Here is a 6,661-nt window from a genome sequence, read left to right on the forward strand (position 1 = left end):
ACTTTAGACAAGAGCCCCCTCCATCTTTATCTGTTTTGCATGGTGAAACAACTGGCAAGGTTGATAGAGAGAGAGAGAGCAAGAGAGAGAGAGAGAGAAAAGATGAGATGTTAGGGGAAAGCAAAAGATGGCAGGAGCGAGGAAGGGAAGGGAGCTGAGGTAGGGAAAAGGATTTGAGTGCAACGGGGAGGCAGGTCTGACTCCCAGGTGGGCGTGGACAGATACAGTAACTGTGCCGGGCAGTTCAACGGTCGCAGAAACCAGTGTTGTCCAGTGGCCGTGAGTGAGGTCCGGGAGTGACCAAGTTTGATTGGAAAGGAGATGAAAAGAGAACTGGCAGAGAGTAGTGAAGGGGAAAGGGGAGAGAGAGAGGGGGAGAGAGGGAGAGAGAGCTGAAAGGAATGGGAGAGGGGAGAGAGATAGAGGGTGGAAGTGTACCTTAATGCCGAATTAGTGGTGTTCGCAGAGGCCAGTAACGACAAGCGAGTCTGAAAGTTTTATGTGCGAGGTCCCTTCAAGTAAGATCCGAGTCACGGCACCATCTGATAGGTAGAGAATGGCGAGAGTGAGCGGGCCGTGGGTGGCGTGGATGGAGGAGGCACTGAGGCACAGATGGAATTCTCAGCGGGACACAGATTTATTTCGCACAGGACACCTTTCCCTCGGGGAAGGGAGAGATGTCCACGAAGTCAGGGGAGGGAAGGGAAGGGAAGGGAAGGGAAGGGAAGGGAAGGGAAGGGAAAGATGTAAAGATGTCAGAGAAAGATGTCCATGAAGGGAAAGATGTCCATGCGAAATAAAGCTGTACCCCACTGAGAGTTTTATCTGTGCCTTGGTGCCTCATCATCCATTCGCTCTCTCCACCAACTTTTTACCTATCACAACTGAAGTTAGGGATAGTTGTTAGCCACCTGTGGGTCCTGGGAACCTGTGGGTCCTGGGAAGAGCAGTATGTGCTCTTAACCTCTGAGCCATCTCTCCAGACCCCAGATTCACTTTTCTTTCGTGCAAAAAGAAATTAAACCCAGTCTTGGAGAGCTGCATTTTAGTGTGGAAGGGGAATGGGGTCAAAATTCGCATAATGAACCAGACTAGAAACCCCTCCCACTGAGGCTGACATGCAATGGAGCTGGTTCAGAAAAAAACATCTGTTATGCAAATGACCAGTGAAGGTAGGCCAGGCTTTGTGCTCCATTCACCTTCTAACCTTTTCTCCCAGCTCTGGCCCTTTTCCATCATTGGAAGTGCCCTTTTTCTCAATAAGCTCTTTCTGTCTACCACTATCCATGTGTCCCTGCTCCATTTCTTTTTCCATGACATGAGATCACAGAAATCCCAGTCAGTGCCCACCAAATATTCCTCCTATGCTGCTAAGCCAGTCATTTGCTGATTTCTGCAGTTTTGCTTAGAAACTGTTCAAAAACTTTCCCAACCTGAGCATGATGGTGAGCACCTGTAATACCAGGGTTCAGGAGGCTGAGGCAGGAAGATGGCTGTAAGTTTAATGCCAGTCTGGTGATCATGTAAAAAACAGAGCTTTCACTTCAAAAAGGATAAGAGTTTAATCTGGAGCCGAATATGAGTAACCAAGACCCAGGAACACAGATTTAGGTAATCCCTAATTCCATGTTCCAACGTGGTAAAAGTTTCATGATGTTTTTCTAGTAACAAAAGGAAGAAAATGATAAATGAAGACTTTTCGGATATATTGGTGGGATAGGCAGGGTACAGCTATGTGGCAGAAACCTCCGTTATAGGCCTCAGATGCTATCTGATGACATTCTTAGCTTTTTTTAACTGAAAATTTTTAAATTTTATGTGAGTGTTTTGCCTGTGTATATATAAGTGCACCGTGTGTGGAATGCTCACAGCAGCCAAAAGAGAGTCGGATCTCCTGGACTGGTGTTATGGATGGTTGTTAGCTGTCATGTGGGTGCTGGGAACTGAACCCAGGTCCTCTGCAAGAGCAGTCAATGCTCTTAACTGCTGAGTCATGTCCCCAGCTCCTGACATTTTTAGCTTTTGAGTTTGTGGGAGCTAGTGGCCTGATGAGTTAGTAAATCTCACTTTAGAAGGTTTCACCTGATGGTCACAAGGATGCTAGGTCAGTTACAGAAGTGGGCAAGGAGTAGACATTAAGGAGACTACCTGCAATTCCAACCTTTTCACAACATTGAAGTTTTAATCAGTTAAGCAACCTGTGTAGAAGTTTCATTGTAAGGTGTGGACTTCTTTTTTAAAATGTATTATTTTTACTTTATGTGTATTAGTATATTGGCTGCACGTATGTAAGTGCACCTGTGTTGCAGTGCCTGTAGAGGTCCAAAGAGGGTGTCGGATCCCCTGAAAGTGGAGTTATGGATGGTTATTAGCCACCATGTTGGTGCTGAGAGTCAAACCTGAGTCCTCTGCAAGAGCAGACTGTGCTTTTAACTGCTGATCCATATCTCCAGCCCCTTCTTTTTGAGAATTTTTGTTCATACTAGGCTAACCAGAGAGGAAACCCTGCCTTAAAAACAAAGTTAAGGAGCTGGAGAGACAGTTTAGTGGTAAGGAGCACTTGCTGCTCATGCATAGGACCTAGGTTTGGTTGCCTGTACCCATATAATGGCTAACAACATCAGTGATTCCAATTCCAGGGAATTTAATGCCCAATTCTGGCCTTCATGGGTATTAGGCACACAGGTGGTGAACATACATAAATGCAGGTGAACCACTCATACACATAAAAAAACAAAAGTAAATAAATCTTAAAAAATAAGAACAGTCAGGCATGGTGGTGCACGCCTTTAATCCCAGCACTTGGGAGGCAGAGGCAGATGGATCTCTGTGAGTTCGAGGCCAGCCTGGTCTATTTAGTGAGTTCCAGTCCAGCTGGGGCTACAGGGAGACCCTGTCTCAAAAAGACCAATAAATAAATAAATAAATAAATAAATAAATAAATAAATACAGAAAAGCCAGACAGCCAATCAACCAAACAAGCAAAAGAGTCTCCCAGAACTCCATGACCTGGAAGGACTTCACACATCCTGCATTATGTGGATTCCTCATGTCATCTCTGTCGAGCAGTGTCTGCGATTCATTTGTGAGCGAGGCTCCATAGAATAAGTTAATTAGCATTCTTCTTTGTCTCCAAGACCAGACAGTATAAAGTAAAGGTGATAAACATTATACAAAAGCAAAGTTCAATTACATAAATTGTTCAGGTGTGACAGGATGCGAGTCTTAATTGGGAAACTCTGAGAAATGTCTTAAGAAATGCAAAGAAGAAGGGATGAAGGGAAAGAAAATCACAACAGGAGTAAGTCAATTAACCCTCTGACCTCAGTTTCTTCTTATGAAATAGATTAGAGCAGTCTCTTTCAGTATTATAAGTGGATGGTTTAAATTACCCTCAATCTGTCTCTGTGCTCACAGCCTCCACCCTAGTCAGGACCGCTCCCATCTCTTTCCAGGAGTATTCCCACAGCTCCTAACTGTGGTCCATTCAGGGCTAGAACTGATTTTCAAAATGTAAATCTACTTAAGTAATATTGCCACTTCATATCTCTCAGATGGGAATGTCCTCAATTTGATAGACCACATACTCTCATACACCACCCAAAACACAAACAAAACAAACTTATAGCTACTATCAGCCTTAAAAGTGAAACTCTCTAAGCTTTTCCACAAAGACCAGGAACAAGGCAAAGACTCCCATTCTTGTTATTGATTTTCAGATTTGTACTGGAATTCCAAGTAAAGTCCAGGACTACGTTTCACTCCTGAAGACAGAGGAAATGAAAGGAAGACATGGAGGAGCCTTGTTTGCGGATGTCATACCTTCTGTGTAGAACGTCTGGAAGGCCTGATTTCAAAAACAAAGCCTCTAGAAACTAATAAGGGAATGTAAATGTTGTAGGATGCATGGTTAATATAATACCCTAATGTCAATAGCTTTTCTCATGCCAACGAACATGTGTAGACAGGAAGACAGCGTTATTCAAGATGCCAGTTCTCACCTTAATTCATACATTCCATGCAGTCCAAATCAGATTTGTTCATGGTTATCAACAAATTGATTCTGAAGTTTATATGGAGAGTCAGTGAGATGGCTCAGTGGGTAAAGACATTGCCAAGCCTGGTAAACCGAGTTCAATCCCTAGGACCCATATGGTGGAAGGAAAGAACCAACTACCACAAATTGTCCTCTTACCTCTGTATGTTTGGTGTGGCACACCCTACCCCCATGAATAAATAAATAAATAATACATAGTAAATAAGTAACTAACTAAATAAATAAATGATAGTTTATATGGAGAAGTCAGGTGTGGTGGCATAGGCCTGTAATCCCAGCACTCAGGAGGTGGAGGCTGAAGGATCTGAAGTTCAAGGCCAGCCTCAGCTACCCAGCTGATTGAAGGCTAGCCTAAGATATATGAGTGATTATCATGTCTTTGCAGATTTAAGCAGGAGTCTGACCCAGAGTCAAGGAGACAAACCCAGGGGTGACAGTTTCTTCTGCCTGTAATTGCAGCACTTGGGAAGCTAAGACAAGGAGACTGTTGTGAGATTGTGGCCAGCCTGGACTAGGTAGTGAGTTCTAGGCCAGCCTGGGCTACAGAGTGAGAACCTGTCTCAAAAAAGAAAAAAATGGAGCTGAAGATGTGGTAGATCTCTTGTCTAGCATGTGAAAGGTTCTGAGTTTGGTTTCTAGGATCACACACACAAATAATAATAAAATGTAAAAATAGGGGCTGGAGAGATGATCAGTCATTAAGAGCACTCACAGTTTTTCCAGAGGACCTGAGTTTAGTTTCCAGCACCCACATGGAGCAGCTCACAAGTGCCTGTGTTACTCTATCTCCAGGGGCTCTGATGCTGTCTTTTGGCCACCATGGGCACCTGTACATACATGGTACTCACTCAGAAACACACGTAAGTAAAAATAAAATCTTTAAAAAAATTATTTATTGAATTTTTGTGTATTTCATACAGAACATTTTAATCATCTTTGTACCCCCTTCCCCGCTGGCACCCTCCCATAGCCCCGCCAGTGGAATTCATACATTTTGTCATTTGTGTTAAGGCCTATCATATCAAGTTAGTGTCCCCAGTTGTCCCTTAGTGTAAGTTCATTCAGTATGGTCTAGTCAGCCTATCTAGAGCCCCTCCCTCCCTTTAAGAAAATTAGCTGTCAATAATTCTTCAACTAAGATTGGGGCCTGCTGTCCAAAACATAAAATAAATCTTAAAAAATAAACACACAAAAAAATGAGGTGATAGACACAAAATGAAGGCAGAGGCCTAGGCTTTCAACCTGTTTTTTTCTTATCTTGTGGGTCCAAGTGGGAGCCAAGTGATAAACGTGACAATGAGGGTAATAACCTTGGGGTGGGAACAATGAGGGGAGAACTGGGGAAGCATCACTAATTTTGGTGGTAGTACTTGGTCCATAAAGATGGAGGGAGGCATAAGTTTTGTTATATTAGTCTCTATTATTTTGGAAACCTGTCATGTTTTAAAAACTGCACACAAACCTTCCCTCCATTTTTAGTACAAGCTAAAATACACAGCTGCATGTATTTCCTCTGCATTCATTTCCCACAGAGCAAAGCAAAGTTGTTCCATATAGAATTTTTTTCCCTCACACCCTGTTGCTGTCGGTGATTTTGCACTTGATCTTGATGCAGCTGATGGCAGGGTAGGCCCAGCCTCCTAGAAGGAAATACCATATAAACAACTTCACAGATGAAATTTATTTTAGTTGAAAAGCTGTGGTTTTCCATGGTTAACATAGAAAATAGAAAATGATAGAAAATCATGACTCTCTTCCTGGGGATTTCAAGATTGTTTTCTAACTATATTAAGCTCATTTTTAAAAGTACTTGAGGGGCTGAAAAGATGGCTCAGTGATTAAGAGCACTTGCTGCTCTCACAGAGGAGAACAGATTCAGTTCTCAGCACCCATATGGCTGTTCACAGCTATCTGTAACTCCAGTTTCAAGGGATCCAGTGCCCTCTTCTGGCCTCAGACACCTGCACGTAAGTGGTGACAAACATTCAAACATAAAGTTTAAGAAAAAGTACTTCATTAATAAAGCACAAACTATTCTTGCTTCATTTAAAAAATGTAGTTTTTGGGCCGGGCATGGTAGCACATGACTTTAATTCCAGCACTTGGGAGGCAGAGGCAGGAGGATCTCTGTGAGTTCAAGGCCAGCCATTGCTCCAGCCCTCATTATAGTATTTTCATACATATGTGTTATATTATTTTCTGATTTGTGTCTTTGTCCACTGTCCAGAACAAACCCAAATTATTATTATTATTATTTTATTATTTTGGTCTTTTTGAGACAGGGTCTCCCTGTAGCCCCAGCTGTCCTGGAACTCACTATGTAGACCAGGCCGGCCTTGAACTCACAGAGATCTGCCTGCCTCTGCCTCCTGAGTGCTGGGACTAAAGGCATGCACCACCACACCCGGCTAAACCCAATTATTTTTAATGCATTTATTTATTTGGGGTGGGGCGGGAAGGTGCAGTGTTTACTATTACACCAACATCATAATCACCTGAACAAATAGACAGATTCTTAAGTTTTTGAGTGGGGGACATTAGCTCCCCTAGCTATCTGTTAGAATTGTCTGTCTCCCAGAACAGTGCTGATGATCTCTCTTATCC

This window comes from Nannospalax galili, unplaced genomic scaffold (assembly GCF_000622305.1).
Source record: "Nannospalax galili isolate Female #2095 unplaced genomic scaffold, S.galili_v1.0 scaffold505, whole genome shotgun sequence".
Lineage (NCBI taxonomy): Eukaryota > Metazoa > Chordata > Mammalia > Rodentia > Spalacidae > Nannospalax > Nannospalax galili.